The sequence below is a fragment of the Anastrepha obliqua genome, chromosome 3 (assembly GCF_027943255.1).
Source record: "Anastrepha obliqua isolate idAnaObli1 chromosome 3, idAnaObli1_1.0, whole genome shotgun sequence".
Taxonomy (NCBI): domain Eukaryota; kingdom Metazoa; phylum Arthropoda; class Insecta; order Diptera; family Tephritidae; genus Anastrepha; species Anastrepha obliqua.
The window spans coordinates 60,277,939-60,299,137 of record NC_072894.1 but is presented as its reverse complement, the minus strand read 5'-3'; the positions used below and the strand labels follow the sequence as shown (position 1 = coordinate 60,299,137).

The 21,199-nt window shown below is 35.7% G+C and overlaps 1 protein-coding gene across 1 annotated transcript in view; it reads left to right on the top strand.

Moving 5' to 3' along the window:
* Positions 1-14,530: 14,530 nt before the first annotated feature.
* Positions 14,531-21,199, top strand: part of LOC129241564 (allatostatins MIP-like) — a 46,686-nt gene continuing 40,017 nt past the window's right edge. Inside the window, exon 1 of the mRNA XM_054877962.1 lies at positions 14,531-14,917. The gene's annotated coding sequence lies outside the window, so the exon portion shown is untranslated. The remainder of the gene's footprint in view (positions 14,918-21,199) is intronic.

Sequence of the window (21,199 nt, the reverse complement as noted above, 5' to 3'; positions counted from 1 at the left end):
AATTACTGAAAATTAATTTTTGGTCGAGTTATAGATCACATAGGCGGACGGACAGATGGACAGATAAGATAAATCCACTCTTTTCAAAATTCTTAGTGTATTTGGTTTACAGAGTGGCTTTTTAGCCATATAGTGGCTTATTTTTTGGAAATTCAAAAAAGAGCAAAAGTTTCCATTATTTATGAGGCACGAGTTCATGCATTTAGTTGCCTTGCAGACTTCGCAGTTGCGCATCCTATTAACTGAGTTTTCCAAGACCTTGGTGACTGTTTCTGGCTTTATCTCACGATTCGCCTACTAAATATTTGTCTTAAGGGCCTGAAACGTTACTGAATTGTTCGCATGGCAACATTCTTTTCGGCACCATACAAAAAAGGTCTAGTGGCGTAAATTCGCAGCTCCACGGTAGCCAATCGACATCGCCGATACGATGGTTACCGCATTTGGCATGCAAAGATAGGTTCTGGTATCCACTGTGTAGTATGGCACACGATTCTGCTGAAACTAAAAATCGTCCAAGACCAAGCCTTCAATTGCTGGCTACAAAAAAAATAGTTTCACATGCCTCTGCAGTGGTTATCTTAAAGAAAAATGGGGGAATGATGCCACCTCTCCAAAATACACGCAAAATTCCACTCTCTAAAGATGCATTGGCTTTTCGATGATCCCGTGTGGGTTTTCCGATCAACAAATAAGCCAGTTTCGCTTGTTAGCATAGTCTTCATCGGCTTCATAGCGGCTTTGTCAAAAAATATAATTTTTGCAATAGTTCCTAATCTTGTTCAAGTGTTAAGCGATTCATTTAGCTCCACGTAAATACCTGTGATACTGTCTTCCTGTCAACATTTTCAGCGGGGAAGAGATGCCACTGTCAAAGTAACATATGACTTAAATAAGATCATCCACCATTATAAATGCATTAAATCCATAACGATTTCTTTGTGCTGTTACATACATATAACCCCTATGCGAACAAAATTATAATACCCTTAGCACTAGTGCACGCGGGTATAACAATGGTAAGTGCACAGAGTAAGAACAACACATTCGTCAACAATGTTAAGATGCGTTGTCACTATTCTGATAAAACGCCATTTGTAAATATACAAACAAGTTTACGCACACCACAATGGCAGCGGTAGGACATGCACGAAGTTATGTGAATAAATGGGCAGCAGCAGTGGCGAAGGGTATTTCAGGGGCGTTAAAAATATGAATCGATTCTCTCATGAATATTCATTGCAGATCAAATAGCGTTTGCAAACAAAAAGTGTAAATAAAATGCATAAACAGTTCGTGCAAAGCTGTAATTGATTGAAAAAAATAGACAAGCAAATAAATCAGTTATACGAGTAAAGCCCCCATCTTTGACACATTCTAATTGTAGTTGCGAAAACATGATTTGGTAAGAACAATTTGAAAAATTCCACAGTTGTTAAAAAGAAAACAAACAAAAAAAGGACTGTACGATGCGACTATTAAATAGCAAGTTTAGTGCTGCAAAATATTTAATTTTGGTTTCATATATTTTTCTTATTTCACCTTTAATATGAACTCCTACTGTTGCTGTTGCTGTAAGCTGCCGTTGCCGCTTGAGTTGGAGCAAGACTACCATTCGGGAGTGCATAGGTTTAAATGGTAGAACACGTTTTTTTCTAATAGGGATCGCACCTCGGCACGCAATGGCTAACCTCCGAGTGTATTTTGCCACGAAAAATCTCCTCATAAAAAGCCGGAGCCGCCTTAAAATTTTAGGTGTTTCCATTTGTGGAATAATATTAAGACGCACGCCACACATAGGATGAGGAGCTAGGCCAAACATCTAACTGAAGTGTACGCGCCAATTATTTATTTATTTTTTGTTGTTATTGCAACCATAATACAATCCGCATAATTTTTTGGGAAATGCTATTAAAGTGGTAGTCTTTGGTCGATTATATTTTTCGGCCGTTACGGTTACGTAGAACCGGTTGCCATGGTAGCTCCAACAGAACGTTTGCCGCCTTTTATTTCACTCCGTCAAAAGACTCAGACTTCACCTTAGAAAGGAGATAGAAATCGCATGGCGTAAGTTTCTGCGAACAAAGCAAATGGTCTAGGAGTGGGTTGGTGTCACTGCCATGTAGCTTCTCGACAGAGAAAACGGAATAAGGCAGTGCATTCTTCCACGGAATTTAAAAATAGCATAACGGTAGAAGTTTTAGGAAATTAGTTGGTTTGGAATCTTGTCATCAGCTTTTGACGGGAAGATTGATGTATTTTGCCTTCTCCATTTTAAACTTGTTGGAATTGGAATTGCATAGGAATAATTGCACATCCATTCAATCGTTGTTGTTGTAATACTAATACTCGAATTTTACTTAAGCACTATTTTCATGACGGGTTTTTTAGGTGATATCGAAATATATAGTGCGTTTATAGCTCATGAACTTATTGACAGGTTTTGATACTTTATTTGTTTTTTAATTAGGTTAGGTTAGGTTAACCCGGCTGGCATTAAGCCACGAATTGGTCCTTAGCGATACCAGGGAGACTGACCACTTTTAAGACTTAAAGTAGATATCCCTAGGCACATTTATAATGCCATACAAAGATGCAGAATGTATTCTAAAGTTTCCTTTATATCCTCTCTTCTCTTCCTCCATCGTTGGACATTTTTAGACTTAATTTTTGTTTTTTCGATATTTCGAAAGTATAGTATTTTAAGAATATACTGTGAAATTTGTATGCGGAAATTTCAAATAGTATATTTTCTACAGCCCATTAACTAGGTAGAGAGCGGTTCGCGCGCTTTAAACTCATTAATGTCGAAACGACACCACTATTCGACCAAATCGCCTGAAATTTTAATATGTTGTTCACAACATCAATGGCTATCGCCCGTACTAGAATCATATTATTATTTCAATTATTTCGTAATTTTTTTATTAAAAAACTGAAAAAAGCTCGATTTTTAGAGTGTCAAGTTCAAAACCGCGCAATTTTGGCAATTTTTTTTAACCCGGGTCATAGCTACAGTCGTACTGATTAATAATTTTTTTTGGTGTCTGTGTTTCAGATAAATAGAAAAGCCAAAATGGACAACACCATCCAGGTCCAATTTTTCGGGAGGATCAATTTAAATAAAAAAAAATAAAAAATTTAAATTTCGTATGTAAATAAAAGAACTTAAATGAAATGCCCAAAAAATTTAAAAGTCGTTTTTTATTTATTTTTTATTGTAAAAAAAGTTTCCCAAAATTTTCGAGTTCTAGACCACCGGGACCCCTCAATACAATATGAAGTTATTGCTTTTATTACTAAATACTTGACTGTCACCGTAAATATTAGTTATTGAGTTATTTTCTGTTTTTGTGTAGGCTAACTCCACGGGTTTCCCAACAGCAAAAAACTTTCGCTTGGAAAATACTGCTTTGATCCGGTAGCTTGATAGGCTGCCTAAACCCTAGTTTTGAGCAGTAAATACCCACTCCCGCTCCCGCTCCATTCAAAGTTTCAGAGCCGTCTGTGCAAATATGAAGAGTCCTACGGCCAGGTTACATGCCTTTATGCCATCCCACCTCTTTAATTTTAATATGAAACCTTCTCTCTCAATTAAATCTCAGAGTCATGTAGTCTATGCAACCTGTACTCCTCTTTTCTAACGAGCTATGTCCGAGGTTCCTTAAGTAAATTCTCCAGAATCCACTAATTTCCTCGCGTATTTTCCGCCATAAGGTCAATAGGTGGTGTGCAAAGTATCACTTCTAGCACCGCTGTAGACGTGGTTTTCATCGCTCCTATTATGCATAGAACAGTGAGTCGCTGAATCCTTTCCAATGGTATTAAATATGTGCTCCAACAGCAATTTACTGTTTAGTATTACCCTAAGGTACTTCCTACTACCCTTGAGGTGTGGCTCGTTGTTACCTAGCTTTAGGAGGTTCCACGTAAAAAAGTATCTTGTCCGTTCTTTCGCGTTTATCCCAAGACCTGCGTAAGTAAACAGTAAAATATTGATAAACAGTTTTAAGAGTGTTGCTCATCATGTCATTGATGGTGTCCAGGTACTTAATGAACTTAAAAACAAAATTTTATAAAAATAAATGTAGTTCATTGCACTATAAATCCAACTTTCAAACTTTATGATAATTAAAGAAAAATATTAACAAATTTTAATCAACATTTTAGCTTTTTAAGCAAAGGCATTAGAAAAATTTCCGATAAGCAGGGTAGTAAGTAGTCCACTGAATCCTGAATAATAAAGTGCAAGTTTCAAGTGGCTCAAGAGTTGTGTTGATTTTTGACAATTTTTGTCATTGACGCTGGGTATTTTCTTCCATATAAAAAAATTTCGGGCATCTGTTATATGATGGAAATGCACAAAGCCAATATAGCAGGCATCGCTATTCTACCGAAGCAAAATATGCAATACACCAAAAACCAATTGAACGAATTCGTTCGTCGCATTGATAATTTGAAAGAAACTATTTTTTTACTGGTTTCGAAAACATTCAATGCTATTTTTTTATTTCCTGTTCCATTTAGAATCGCATTTGCCATTTTTGGCTGATGAATCGTCAATTCAAGGCTCTTCTTCGTTTTTAAGAAATGGTTTACTCAAACTTGGTTTAACAAATTTGTCGTCCGATGAGTACTCTCTAGCTTAAGTAAGAAATCAGAATAGAATAAAATGCTCGGTGCTATGGCTCCGAAAATTTGCTTTTATTGGCCATTCTTACTACGAAAGTTAGTGCTAAACGAGTCTTTTCAAAATTGAAACAATTTGTATTTTAAAGTTTAATAACAAAATTTTCGCGAAGAAATAAGTTGCTTAAATAAAATGTTTTTTTTTTTTTTTTTGTGAAATATGATCACTTATTGCGGAAATTAGGAATAAGCGAAACATTTCGTCCCGTTTCAGTTGCAGATTGTAGTTGTCAATGTGTTGGGTTAAATTAACGTGTGTTAGCTCATAAGAATTCCCGATATTGACTTTTTCAATATATGCCATATGTTTTAAATGATTCCCAATTAAATATCTCGTGTTGCCGATCAGACTGCCGACCGAGTCGAAAAAACCCAATACCAACAAGTAATAAATTTTTTAAATCCATCGATTGGTACAAATTCAGTTAAGTTGAATTTTTTTGTTATTATTATTATCAGTTTTATTAACAAATTAGAAAAATAAATTAAAATTAATGTTGTGGTAGCTAAAGTCGACCGAACACAGAAAAGTCAACTATTAACAGTAATTTTTTCTCAAATGAAATAATTAAAAAATCTTTTTTTCGCGAAATATTATAAATGGCATAATCGGTTAAAAGGCGCAATTCTTAGAAAGAATAAATATAATGGTTGGCAAAGGCTTACAATTTTTGTTTTTATGAGCCTAGTTGCTATTTACATAACCTCTTCCTACCTCTCGACTAATTTGTTGTTGTTGTAGTGTAGCATTGCCAGTCTCACCAGTCTTCTTTGGATGAAGATCTGGCTTGACTCTCGGCTTTGTCGTATCTCCTGGAGCCACCCACTCCTATTTTTGTTTCATATTGATGTGTAGGCAATATTTCTCATCTCTCGTGACGATCCGGTATAAAAGAGCTGTTTATGACCCCGTGTTGCTCGAAGACGGGCGAGATGCTAAGCAGCTGAGAAGAAATTTGAAGGTGATTTTCTTTATATTTTTCGTTGAGCTCGTGAGGCACTTAGGCTTCCAATTTTTCTGTAAATCCCATTGAATGAAAGTGATAGAGAATCGTTTTATGATCGCAGTTCATTTTATCCGCTAATTCATGACAGGCTTGGCGACCGTTCTCCTTCTGAAATGATTTGAGACGTTCTTCCATTGAATCGTGTCATCGACGTCAAAATTGCCATTTTTTAACTTTGCAAACCATTTTCATGCTGTAGACTCGCCTATGACACCTTCTGCATACACGTCACAAATGTTTCGGACTGCTTGGGCAGCTTTTTACCCTCGATGAGAAGAAAAGAAGAGCAAGTGTCGAAAATGTTCACTTCTGCCTCCTGGGTATTCCATTTCTAAGCTTCAAAACAAAAAAAAATTAATATATTAACTCAAAAATACAATTAACATAGTTTTGTAGACCTCAACGAGTTCTATCGAATTAATACTTACCCTTTGCCAAACAGAAAACAAATCATTGTAAAATAAAAGAAAATATAAAAACACTACGAACTTATTCCTCAACCCAATAGTTGTTACCGTGGCATGAAGGCCACAAGTAGAGAACCTTTCTGTACATGTGCATCTTGGTAAGAACAGACTTTTCTGAGGCACTACGGGCTGAACCTCTGTGATTGTGTTTGTATTATAAGCACACAGAAGTTTAACTTTCTAAATAGTTAGTCTTTGTTGAAGCCTTAGCACAATAAATCATCTCAGGTCACAGCACTAGTATATAATAGACTACAAGTATAATTGGCGTTTACACACTTTTTGGGTGTTTGACCGAGCCTATCCCCTTAAATGGAGAGACGTACAGTTTTAAGCCGACTCATTTGAAGAGCTTTTTCATGGCAGAAATACACTCGGAGGTTTGTCATTGCCTGCCGAGGAGCGACCGCTATTAGAAAAAATGAATGGTAGTGGAATGATAGTAACGCCATTCAGCTACGGTGGCCGCTAGTATATACATACAATATTATATGTAGTTAAATAATATTTACAACAAATGTTTTGCGGGAATTGCATTTTTCATCCATTCAATACCAGTTTGAAACTACTCTTGAGATCGGTTGAATTCAGAAGTATTCCTTTTATGCGAATATTCCCACTTCTATCGTACGACATGTATACATTTATGTTGGTTGTGAGTCTTAATCTGTATGCAGTGCAATCAAGAATCATTAACACACCAAGATATGCAATTAAGTGTAAGCAATTCCAATTGCGCAGAGAGTCCTTGAAGACAATATCGAGGGAACATGAATTTTTTCTGGTATGAACCTTTTACATTTCGTGAAATTGCATTGTTGTAGCCATATTGCCAGGCAGATGGGCACATTGCGTCTAGCTAATGCATTTAAGGTATTATGCGTGTGCTATGTGTACGTATGTGCATATGCATGTGTGGAAAAGTGGAAATATTAAGGCAAATATGACGCAAGTGCCCACTAAATTGTTTCTTATGTATGAATTGAAGTAATAGTAATGGAGTATTGCATTCCAGTAATAATTTTTTATTGTATTTCACATGTTTAGTAGTTACTTACGAGGTGGTAGTAATCTGAATAGTTGTAAGCGTTATTATTCGATGTAGAAAGAAAAATATGGGAGAAAGTAAAGTTTATTTTGAAATAAAGATGCCAGTGGATTGGAAGAAGAACGACTGGAACAAAATACAATGGTTATGAATTTATTAAAGACTATATTACTTTAGATTTAATTTCGCTAACTTAAGTTAAAATAATTTTTTTTTAACTTGCTATATAGAAAACTGTGCAATGAAACCATTCCACCGCAGCTTACTTTTGCGTTTGCTGTCGTTGGCGAGTTTACATATATGCAAACACCACACAAAACATTGGTCAAATCTCATACAAATGTCGTACTCAAAGCCATTTCAAACCCGTCTTTCACAGCATTGAAGGCGATGGCGGCAATAGTGCGCATTTAATTCATTTTGTTATTGCATTTTTTGCGGCGCTGGAAGTGCGGAAGGGATAGGCCAAAACTGCTTGCAGAATTAAAGCAGCAGGCCTTCTAAAAGAAAACTCGTACAGTCATGCATCAGTTCTACTATTTGTGGAACACTTGGAAGACGCATCGAAAACAGTTTATCTGGTTCCCAAGATAGATCTGAATAAGTACTATGAAATACGAATACTCGACAGAAAGGATTGGCAGGTCAGAGTGATATGAAATGATAGAAGTCACTATATTTATATTCGCGGCTGAAAGATGGGCAATGGCACTGGGTCGGGAGTGTATTAAGAACAATTACCCTTAAATTGCTCCTTTCAACCCCCAGACCGGTGTAGTGCCTTCCAAGCTGCACTATTAGCACCCTAGCCAGTAGAATGGGTGTACCTCACAATGATTTCTGCAGGAGTTGTGGAGATTAAGAAGAAATTGAGTCGGTGCAACACCTGCTCTGTGAATCTCCTACACTTACAAGAAGCAGTGCCAAAAATCTTGGGGATGCACTAGTTTCCTTCTTAAAAGATCTAAGTGGTTTAAGCAATTTAGATGAGAGATGGAAATCAAATGCAGTTATAAGAATGAACCTTAGGGCCACGGAGAGTCTTGTCTTAGACAAGCAACCTAACCTAACCTATTTCCAATCATAAATATTTAAAATATAATGATTGAAATAAATACTTTTCAAATGAATTTATTTGATGTGACATCATAGGCGGCGAACTTTAAAAAAGCTGAAAAATATTATAAAATATGAAACAAAAAAAGAAATAACAACAAAATGTAACGTGTTAAATAATCATTGCCCATTTTTTCACAGAAAGTTATGTCTAGGCTCTAAAAAGTGCTGCTGAAAGCATACGAGCCAGCAATCGTGGTATATTTTAGGCATAAATCACCTTTAAATTCAAAAAGTAAAAATTCTAAATTTGCCTCAAGCCAGCAATCTTGGAATACTTCGGGCATGGTAGGTAGGTAGGTAGGGTGGTTGTCGTAAGACACACTTAGACCTTCGGCGGGTCCATTGTGATACCACTGGAGCTTATCCTTACTCTATGTGTTCCCTTTCAAACCATCCGGTTGCTTTAATAAACGAGCAGAGCTTCGTTAGTTTTAGATGGGCTATATCCGCTACATCGGTTAGAAATGCTGTATCGAGGGTGCGCAGCCTTCTCCTAGCTAGGCTTTCACACTCACATAAAAGGTGTCTGACTGTTTCCTCTTCTTCTGTATTTAGACAGCTTCTACAGAAATCGAAGTAAGGTAGTCCTAACCTTCTAGCGTGGCTGCCTATTAAACAATGACCTGTTAATACACCTATCATTTTTCTTATAGATTCCCTGTTGAATCTTAGCAAGATCTTCGATCGACCGCTGTTCCAGTTCGGCCATGTCTGTCTGCTTAGTTCGCATGTTGTGAGGTTTTGGCAGATTGTATTTACCTTTTTGATGGTTTCCCTGTCTATAAGTAATTTACAAGTGGCTATAGGCATGGGTATCAGCGCCTTATCCGGTTCGAGATCGAGCGTTGTACCGGCTCTTGCAAGTTCATCCGCCTTACAATTTCCTGGAATGTCCCTGTGGCCTGGTACCCAGATAAGGTGCACCTTTTAGCACTTAGATACGTCATCTAGTAGTTTAAAACATTCTAGAACTGTTTTTGACGAGTGCGTTTTTGTACTTCGGGCATAAATCACCTTTAAATTAAAAATCTAAAAAACTCTAAATTCGGCTCAAACCGAACTTTATATACCCGCGCACATTTTATGGAAATATAATTGGGGATGTCTAGTAACACTTGTAAAATAAGAAGGACCGACAGAAATTCAGTGTTATACTATAAAAATGGACGTGGTTTCTATCCGAGCTCAATAATATTCATTTCTCATCTAAAGCAATATTTGTACCAAATTTGGGTGAGTTTTATTAAGTCGTTATCGAGATACATGCTTTTACTCAAAAGTGGGCGTGGTATCGCAAATTTTTCATAATTTTAATTTCATAGAGTTTCTTTGATTGGGTTCATAAATTTCATCACATTTGATTAATGGTTTTTCATCTATAATAGAGATATCACGTTTTCTAAAATTACCGTTAGATGAGTGGTGAACATGGTTAATGGCTGATTTCTATATGGTAGCATTTATTATTATTATATCAAATTACTATATCAAATTAAATGCAGAAAATAAATGGAATTTAAATTAATTGCATAAGTTAAAATACACCCTTATATTTTCGATAAAAACTTGAGAGAGTAGAGAGGGGCTTGGCTTAACCAAGTTGTCCTGACAAGTGAATGCAGTAGTAGTAGTAATTCTTTATTTAATTTGTAAACGTCAGGGCTTACAATTGATTCAATTCATACAATAATTCATTTAATATTAAACTTAAATAAAGAAATAAATACGAATATTTGTGACAGAGCTCTTAAATAAATTAATAATTGAACTCTGCTATAAGGAATTATCTATAGTGTAAGGCTTAGTACATAAAACCAGTTAGCGTTCTCCAATTTTGGCCACTTATACAATATATATATACGAGTATTACTTCAGCGTCGTTTCATCTGTACAGGGTATCTTCCTAAGAAGTGATGCATGTCTTCTTTTTCGTTTACGTTGCATAGCCTGCAAATTTTCACCGCGATTCATAGGCTATTGCATTCAGTTTTAGCAATCCACATTTTGCCTTAAATGTTGTAGAGATGTCAGATTTCTCTAAAATATGATTCTACTTTTTAGTAATCTAAAGGTTTATAAATTCGTGCCACGCTTGATTGTGTTTTTTGTTTTGCCATGATAAAAGCTGGATACAGCGATCTTGCCAATCCATAGCATTTATATTTTCTTCAAGCTTAAAGACGAACTCCATAACTAAGTTGTTGAGTTGTTTGCGCTAAAACACGTTTTTTCGTAATATGCACTGTTTTAATTTGTGCAGGAGTCTACTGCTGCTGTAATCATAAATAGTTTTCCAATTGTATTTCATGTAGTTTGAAAATTCTTTAATAATATAACGCTGAGATTTATTTACTTCTTCAAGTAGCGTATAACCCCAGATTTGAGCAGCTTGCTTTGTTTGAAATGTATGGTTTACTGAATTATTTCTGGCTTTCACATGCTTAGCAAATGACATTTTAGGGGTGAGAATGACACCAAGATAATTATATTCTGTCACTACTTTTATTTTTTTACCTTTTTACAGCCATTTTTCCGTCTTAGTTAGTTGATTACCTTTACTAAAGATCTTCATCTCAGATTTCATTGAATTTACTTCCATGTTCCACTCAGCGCAATATTTTTCCATTTTTTAATCAAATCATAGATTGCATGACATTGGGATTATATGAAGGAGGACAATATAATCAGCATATATAAGACGGCGTACATTTATTCCATGAATCAGTAAACCACCTCCCAAACAGTCCTGTAAATCAATTATGCCTAATGCGAAGAGGAATGGCGATAGCGGATAACCTTGCTGCACACCGGTGCAGGTTTCAAACTAATCTGATACTTTCCTTCTTGTCCAAACTGCGGTTCTCGTATTCAAATATATATTTTGTATCAGATTTTTTATTTTGTTTGATACTCCTTTTGGTCAGAGTTTATAAATTAATAGATTCCTGGGCACCCTGTCGAAGACTGCTTTGAAATTCACGAGGTATGCGTAAAGGCTTTGTTTTTATGGAATTTTAAATGTACCATGGACGCAAATTTGTACTTAGTTTTGGCATTCTGTGATAACTTTTAGAATGTATGGGGAGAGAACAAATTCGTAGAAAAAAGTTTCGTTATTTTTGCTTTTGTTCATATGGAATGTCTACTCATAAATTATACCTAGTTTCGTGACAAAGTTCGCTTGTTAACAAGGGAGTTGGGAGCTAAGAAAAATCGCATTGCAGTGATTGCATTACTTAAGTGTGGTAAAAGTGCAAGTGAGATTTGCAAATTGCTGTAAAAACTTAACATTTGGAGTATGTTTGTTTACCGTACGATCAATCGTTTTTCCCAAATGCCTGCAGTGACAGACAGAAAAAAGGGGCGTCCTCGCGTGGCTCGAACCAGTGCAGCCATAAACGCCGTTCGAGAAAGAATTCGTAGAAATCACCTTAGAACGCAAAAAATCATGTCCAGGGAAATGAATGGATCTACCAGATCCATGCCAAGACTAATTAGAGATGATCTCCACATGAAAGCCTTCCGTCGCTCAACTGGCAACGCGTTTGAAGAAATTTAGACTCGACAGATGCAAACAGCTTCTTCGGTGGAACTCGGTTAATGGCAATAAAAACATTCTCTTCACAGATGAAAAATTTTCTCTGTTGAAGAAGTTTTTCATAAGCAAAACGACAAATTCTATGCTAAAACTTTTAAAGACGCAAAAAATGTTATTCCAAGGGTTCAGCGTGGCCACCGTCCAACCTCTGTATTGGTTTGGTGGATAGTGCCTTTTAAAGGCATTACAGCTCTTCATTTCTGCGAAAAAGTGGTTAAGACCGGGGCAAAAGTGTACCAGAAGGAGGTCTTGGAAGGCGTGGTGAAGCAGTTGAGCAGTACTCTCTTCACTGGAGAGCGTTGGATCCCTCAGCAAGATTCCGCTCCAGCCCATAAAGCAAAAACCACCCAGCAGTAGCTGAAAAACAATATTTCTGGGTTCATAGTCACTAGATTACAGGTTGTGGTCAGAATTGGAGAACCTGACCTGTCGAAGACCTCATAGACATTTAGAGAGCCTCAAACAATATTTGGCTCGGGCAGCAACGCCAATATTCATGTGTAAAAGCAAATGGTGTTCGTTTCGAATGAAAATTGAAAGTTTTGTTTTCTTAATATATTTTATTTAATCATGAATAAAACTATATACATATGTATATGTATATACATGTATATGTATAATTGTCGCATACACCCTTTTTGAGTGTTTGGCCGAGCTCCTCCTCCTATTTCTGGCGGGCGTCTTGATGTTGTTCCACAAATGGAGGGACCTACAGTTTCAAGCCGACTCCGAACGGCAGATATTTTTTGAGGAGCTTTTTCATGGCAGAAATACACTCGGAAGTTTGCCATTGCTTGCCGAGGGGCAACCGCTATTAGAAAAAAACTTTTTCTTTATTTTGATCTTTTACCGAGTTCACGCCCCTACCCATTCGGCTAAGGCGGCTGAATAAAACTAGCTTTATTTTAAAAAAATTATAGCAGAACTTATGGCAGGACTAACTATATGCCATCCTATCCACGGTTGAGTAACTCTGGTGTTTTCTATTCATATGTTGGAAGTCTTGTATTAATCAATCCCATTAACATTTTTGCGATACAGTTCATAAAGGATATTCCCCGATAATTATTTGCTATATTTGAAATTAATGTGCGATTTTGAAGTTATGGTCACACTCATCGTATATGCCTACCATAAATTTTATTAAAATACCATTTCGCTTTAATAAGCATTAATTCTATAATATATTTCACAACCACCAAAAACCTTTTTATACAGAACGAAATACAATATATGCTTTCACGACAAGAACATCAGCTTTTTTTTTTGTTCATATGCTTTGGTTCATTGTGGCACCACGGTACGTTTTACACGTCACGTCAGTCAAATGCGTTGCGTCAGCGGATCCATTAACACAGCCCTATAAAACACGCAAATTGTGGTAGGAACCCGGAAAAACATGCAACAAAAGATCTATATATGTATAGGCATATGTATGTATTAACAATTAATATATTTTTAAACCAAAATAGAAGTGGTTGCACTTGTGCACGTGTATGAATAACTATGGCCATATTCATTATCAAGCCCACTGCATTTTTCATATTCTAGTATTGTAAAATTTTCATATTGTCTGAACTGAATTTATCCACAAGAACAATGGTATGTCACGAAGCTCCACAAATTTCTTTGCCACCTGTTGCTACTAGGATTTAACAAAATTTTCAAAAACCAAGAGAGGCTCACTTGTTCTAGTTTAATTAAAAACCAACCCACACCCAGCTTTCACAACACCCATATACTTAATTAAATGCAGCAGTCAAAATGTATATGTATGCACAAACAGTTATCTCATTGCCAGCTCGAAGCAATTTATCAAATGTATTAAATGTCTTAATTGTCTTTGGTGGCTGAACGACACCTTCAATGGGCACTCGGCAAATCCGTGAGCACACAAATTTAACAATTGCCATCATATTTTGTGGTTAAGTAAAACAAAAGCGTAGGCATATGGGCAACACTGTTAACCATTTCCTTCTTGCAAATGCACTACAATACATACAGCATATTCCAACAGCACACCAACAAATTCATTGAGTATGACATGCGTTTTGGATTTGTGTGTGGAAGTGTAGTCGTTCATTTTCTATATATATATATGTGTGTGTGCGTAAGCAGTATTCTCTATATAAGTATTAAGTATATGTGCCATGTATGTGCATCTGCCAGTGTGTGCTTGTGTACTTCCGCTTTTCTTGTTGTTCGTGTTTGTCGTTACGCGTTTAGTCGTTCGGAAGCCAGATTTAGTTGCGAAACGGCGACATGCTTCGGAAACTCCTTCGGCAAAATAGTCATGTGTATGTTGCTGGCGCCACAGTTGGTGGTAAAACAGTGTCACAGCGCCGCAAAGGGATAAGTGGGGGGCAGTGACTGTTATACATCATATGCAAGAATCTTTCAATTGCAGTAATTCGGGAAGAAAATTGAAACTTTTAATGAAACAATTCATTAAAAAATTAAAACATTTTTGTGTTGCAATTTCAAAAAAAAAATTATATATATTACCTTCTCGTAAAAAGTCTTTCTACGCCCAAGTTGCCGTTGGCACATATAAATAAGTGGCCGCGTAGCCATTTCGAGCCATTTAACGTCGATCAACAGGTGTAAGAACTCAGTTGGCTTGGTTGCTGCAAACAGTAAGCATTCAATAGTCGAAGCGAATGAAAGCATTTGTTGAGCTTTTGAGAAGAGCATCCAGCAGTTGAATGTGTGAATGTTAAAAAATAACTGTTGCTTGCGTAGTTTGAAATTAGTAGTAGTTGTGTGGCCATTTAAGTTACTCGGCAAATTAATTTAATATTGTTTTATAATTGAATTAGAACTTAAACGACGTAAAATTAATTAAACGCAGTGAACCAATAAAGTCAAGTAGAGTACGAGAGTGAGAATTTGTACAACAACGAGAAGTAACTAAAGTTGTGCAATTAACGGACTTAACGCGGAAGAAGGTGCAAAGTGCATACATTATATTTAAATTGTGTTCCTAAGGGTGAGTTGCGGATTTTTTTGTAACTTAAGCATAGTTTTTATTTTAAAGCGTTGATGGGAATGAAAAAGTTTTGGAGAAAGTTATATAAAGAAGCGTGATGAAAAATAAAACCAGAATTGAAATAAGCGAAAGATTGGTAGCTCAATGAAAAGTTTGAGTTTTTAGTAGTTGATATTTAATTTTTTAATTATTTGTCTTATTATGTATAAGCTTGGTATGGGCTTGGTTCGAAGCCCACTGTAGACATGAAACTGTGTAAACTATTTATAAAATAAAAAAAATTAAATTAAATACATTTAATTGCCAAAAACCAAGAGAAACTAATAAATGTTCGGTAGAGAAAAACCATATTTGGTTCTATATAAAATTTTAATTAAACCTAAAATTCACTCTCAGAAGTTATAAAAGATAATATTTTTGGGCTATATAGTTAGTTAGTTTTTTGTGTGGTCAATTTTATATTATTTCCTTGAAAGGAACGAACATTCCATATTTGAGTGCAATAGAGGGTTACCAGTTCATAGTCTAAAGGGGAAACTTTGATCTTCTCAAATAAATTTAGACGAAATTTTAATTGCCATACATCGCCTTCAATTAAATTTCCGGGGCAGGTTAATTTTGGGATAACTCATAACTACAATTATAATAGAGTTTAGGAAAATTGTTGCTAAAAATTTGAAAAAGAAGGGAAATGTAAAACGTAATATTTTCACACAGTTTTCAAATCAAAGTATTTTGTTTTTAATTAAAATGAAGCTGGCTTATGTTTGAAGAATATGGAAAATTTCAAATTGGGGGTATTTTCCACTTAAGTAACTATTAAAATATCAACATTTTGATAATTTCCTTTTAGTCAATAGGCACAGGCAATAGACAGACATGTTTTACTAAATTAAAAAAAATGAGTGATGGAAATTTTTATTGTACCTAGTAAAAATTCACCCCTGTACTTAAAGCTAATATTCAAAGGAGCTTGGTACCCTAAAAACTCGTTTTTTTATTCTTCTAAAAATCACCGAAATGGTTGTTTTATAATACTTGGTTATTTGACATTTGATTTTTGAAATCTGAGGGTTTCCAAACTTTTGATGAATTTTAAAGTTCTTGATACTTATGACACAGAAAGGATATCTTAGGGATAAACTGATTCAACTATGTCAAAATGAAACTAGAAATTCAAAATACCGTTAACCAAGCGACTAGCCGCCGCCACAACATAAACAAGTGCTTGCATGAAATAAGCTGTGAGCAAATATACCGCATTGTGGTTGCATTTCATCCCGTAGTTTGAGTGGAACTATATTTCCACGAATTCTGCTCTACTCATTATGTTAGCAAATCATTTAACTAAATATTTACATAACATTTTTTTTAAATTGAGATAATTTTTCATTCTGCAATAATTTAAATTCATAAACTGAAACTGCATGAAATAAGCGTGGTTCAATGTATAGGTGTATGTATATATGTACGTGGCGTGTATACTGTATATATGTATGTGTAAGCAACAAAAAAGGTAGCGACTAAGAAGGAGTAATATTAAATAATGAAGGAATAATATTAAGTAAGTGGCCAATTTGCTGTACTGAAATTCATAGCCCAAATATGTTGTTATTGTAAGAATTGCAGAAATTGGTTCGACTGCAGTTTGTTGTTATGTCATTGCATGGATACAACAATTCGTGCATTCCGCTCACCAATCAAGGGTGTTTCTAGACAATGGGAAATTATATTCTGACCTGAGTACACCTTGTTTTTTTTTGTTTTTTTTTTTTTTTGGCGGTGAGGTTGGGTTAACAATGCCTTCGCACCATATAGTCACCGTCGCTAGTACGTGTGTGGTGATTCCACTAAACATATCCCTTCTCTTGGATTTTTCCCTCCACCCCCGGACTGTTCCGCATTGCTTCGAAGTAGAGGACCAAGACGGCGTCCTAAGACACTTACTTACTCACCCTGCGTCCACTGTCGCCTGTTTTGAGAAACCTATGCTCGATGATCTTCAGCATAACTTTCGATTTCGCGCTTCTTTCTTTGGATAATATCCTCCACAAAATTTGCGACGACAGTCCATTTTTTTTTTCGTCCATCATCATTTTCTCGATAATTTCTTCAGCTGTAAATACACCAATAGCTCGCTGCAGACCTGTTCTCTCTACGTTCTACCACTGGCATCATCATACTCAGTATCTATATATATGCAGTTTGGTTGGCTCACTTTTCCCATTCGCCACAAATACTTGCGAAAGGACCCATGTCCGGACAAAAACTGTTTGAGGTAATACTTAACCTCGCCGTGCTTTCTTTCTACCCACTTTTTTAGATCGGGTATTAATCTCGCTGTTCATCTACCATACCGTTCAGAATTCCATCTTGCCTGCCAAAGTGTGAGCGTTTGAACTCTAATATCGGAGAAACGTGGTACTGGGATTCCTGTGTTTTTTGCCTCCCATCTCCGTTTGCGCTCTTGTGCTAGAATATCTATAGGGATGGTTCCGCTGATAACTAACACCGCTGCTTCAGATACCATTCTGTATGACGAAGCCACTCTGAGAGCGCAGGTGCGTTGCACAGATTTCAGAGTTTTCCGCCGGCATTGCACCCTTAGCGAATCTGCCCGTATTTCGCATTCATATAAGAGAATCGAGTTCGTCGTGTCCATTAAAAGTTTTCGCTTATTTTGCGTTGGACCTCCAAGGTTTGCCATGAGCTTACTTAACATGCCTCTTACTTTGGCAGCTCTTGTGGCAGCATGGACCTGAGTAAACCTTGGGCATAATACGTATATATGTAAGTACTTGATTCGAAGTACTAAACATAAGAATTACAAAATTTTCGTATAGAGACTCACGATAGGCAATAACATGCCTTTAGGCAAGGTACTATGTACCGACAGCCAATTGAGGAAAATTTGACACCATTTATTGAGACATTCTCTAGAGACATATGCAAGATGATTATTCATCCTGTTTTCCTATGAAAATTGTAGGTGTACAATGCAATATCATAGTTAAAATATCACACGTTTTTTTTTGTTCAAAATTAGCTTTATTGATCAACGTAATTTCCAACAAGAGCAACGCTATAACTCCAGCGCCGCTCGAACATTTCAATACCACTTTGGTAAAACGATTTATCTTTTGTCTCAAAATAAGCCTCAATTTTTGGCGAAGACGGAGGATGTGGGTGCAATTCGAAGTTCAATTTATGTAGTTTTGCCATTGTTTTGATTGACTTGTGACGGTGCGTTGTCTTGAAAGTAAGCAAATGCGACTCCCACTTTGAACAGATTTTCCCTATGGTCAAAAGCTCATGCAATGTAAAGGCAACACGTTCTTTTGATATCTTTGCGATGTCAGCTAACTCACGCAACTTCTCTTTTCGATCATTCAAAACGATTTTGTGGATTTTTTGTATGTTTTCTGGTGCTACCGCCCCATAACACTTTTCATACCATTGCTTCCCTTAAACGATAATTTTCCCATGAGAAAACAGTGTAAAATTAAAACACGAAGTTATTATTCATCGATAACGTATTATTGAACTAATAACAAAAGAAGAATAACTCACGAACTAATGAATAGTAAATGTGACCTGGTCTATGAAAAGGTACCTTACGTGTCAAAAAATCAGTTTTCACTTTTTTGTTGATTCGAATAGTGTGTGAAAGGCTCTTTAAAATGGTAAAAGTTTGTTAAAAGTAAAAAAAAAGAAAAGTACAAATACGAAAAAGACTGATTTTTTTAGAAGTTTAAACTTTAACTGCTGTTTTCTCGAAAACTTGTTTTCGCACGTAAGGTACCTTTTCGTAGACCAGGTCACATATACTATTCATTAGTTCGTGAGTTATTCTTCTTTTGTTATTAGTTCAATAATATGTTATCGATGAATAATAATTTCGTGTTTTAATTTTATCAGGATATTATCATGAAATTTTAAGAGCTTTCTTTTTAGGGTTAGTACTAACTGAAAAAGAGGTGAATGCAATAAAACTAGTGCCATCTATGTTAGCCCCGGGACTTTTCAGCCTAATGAACCGGAAATCTGCATAGCCTAAATAAAACACACTAGTTTACAATTCCATTTTAAAGCCAGTGTGGATGTATGGTGTACAGCTTTGAGGGACTACGTGTTCTACTAACCAAAGTGTGCAATCCAAGGTACTAAGAACAATCTAAGCAGATACACGAGCATGAATAGAGATCTGCAAATACCGACGATAGATGCCAAGTTAAAATAGCAGAAAAATATATTTCAAAAATCACATACCCATCCGACCTTCTTGCTACTGCCCTCGCACACACTTGCTCAGTATCATTACCATTGACGAATAATAGTGGATTTTTCCACTTCTAATTATATAATAAATTGTATTCCCAAAAGATGCTTCGAGGTTTCTAGTGACATAAATTAAAAAAAAACTCAACAGAAAACTCGTTTATACTTCCCAACGATTGTTTTCAAATACTTAGTACCTAGTATTAGTTGTGTACATATGTATTTTATTTACATATGTATCAATCTCTTCGACATTTTCAACAATGATGCCAAAGGGGTTTAAAATATTAACATGGGTTGAAACAAAGCAACTAATGAAGTCAAATTAGAAAGTAAGTTTATTTTAGCATTTATTAAAATATTCTTTTTAATTTTAAATGGAAACATGATTGCACAATTAATTGATAGCAGATTAGAGTAGTTGATTATTAGTCACGTAGGTGAGCAATAAATAAATTGTTAAATAAATAAATTCGTGCACCGATTACACAGTGCAACATTTTCAGAGCCATTGTCTCAGAGGTGGAAGCCTTCCCGAAGTTTTTTGTATTCTCAGATAAATTTGGGTACGGCTTAATTAAATTTTAAATAATTTATTTGAGTGTTTTTCGTATATGTGAAAAAGGTTTAAATGCATGTCGAAACACTAAGTTTGGTGAAAATAGTAAAATTTCAGGGTGAATATCTTTGCAGAATATTTTAAACCGTGAACTTTCACACAAAACATCCGCTTTTATCTCTATTTGAAAAGTCTAAAAAAATCAAGAGTGGAAAACTATTTCCCGGTAATTTTCACAAGTTACAGAGAGTTAATACATACATATGTATGTTTAAGGTACAGCAACTAGATGTTTTTTAGTAACGTAAAACCAGAATTTACTAATTTTTAAGCTCGTATTCAGAATTTTATTCGTATAGGAATTTATTAATAATTGCCTGACACAAGTATATTTTTTATTGCAATCAATACCGGGGTAGCACCTTAACTTATTCGCAATGTAAATGGCACTGAAAGATAACGTATATAAAATGTGTAGCTTTTGTCTAAGAGGACCCCTTATAAAATGTTTCGAAATTATTCTTTTACAATATTTAGCCATGTATTTCACCTACGATTTCTTCTCATGTACTAAAAACATAATTTTATGGTTATTCAGTACAATCTGCCTGAGCTTCAATACACTTGTTCCAACGAGATTCCAATTTATGAATTCCATCCCCGAAGTCAGAACCAGGAAGGGCTGCAAAATACGCTTCCACAGCTGTTATGACCTCATCATATGACCTAGGGGCCAAATCTGGTGAATCGGTAGATCCAACAATTCGAACTCTAATTTATGGATTTTGGCCACTGTCAAAATGCGCCTCTCCCGATGAAAAATAAGTTTTTTCGTTTGCAAAATGGTATTTTTTTCTCGAATTTTTTCCTTCAGCTTTTCTAAAAGGTTACAATAACCAGTTACCAGTTTGCAAGTAATCCACAAACAAAATTCCTTTCACATCCCAAAAATGGGAGCCGAAGAGCCAGGTTCACACAACTCTTTAGCTTCCCGTTTTGATTTAGGATCATGGTGATAGACCCAAGTCTCACCCATAGTGATGAAACGAGGCACAAAATCGAAATCGAAAATGCTCAAAATATTGCTGAGAAAGTCGAAAGTCGCATTCGAATGTGTTTTTGGTGCACACAGCTTTCTGCTTTCTGAAACCCAGTACTTCAGTCAAAGTATTGCTTTCACTGTCCAATGAGATATCTAGAGCTTCTACAAAATCTCTTTTAGTCACTTGTCATTTTCCAATACGTTTTCCTATATTTTTACGTTTTCTAGTGTTGTTGCTTTTTTTGGACGTCCTTGACGTGGATCGTCTTTAAGGCTTGTACGACTACGTCTAAATTCTTTCTACTGTACTAATTGTTGGGGGAAAATCTTTATTCACTTTCAACATTCATTAAAAAATAAAAATTCAATCACTGCACGATACCCGATTTTTCCATTGTAGAAA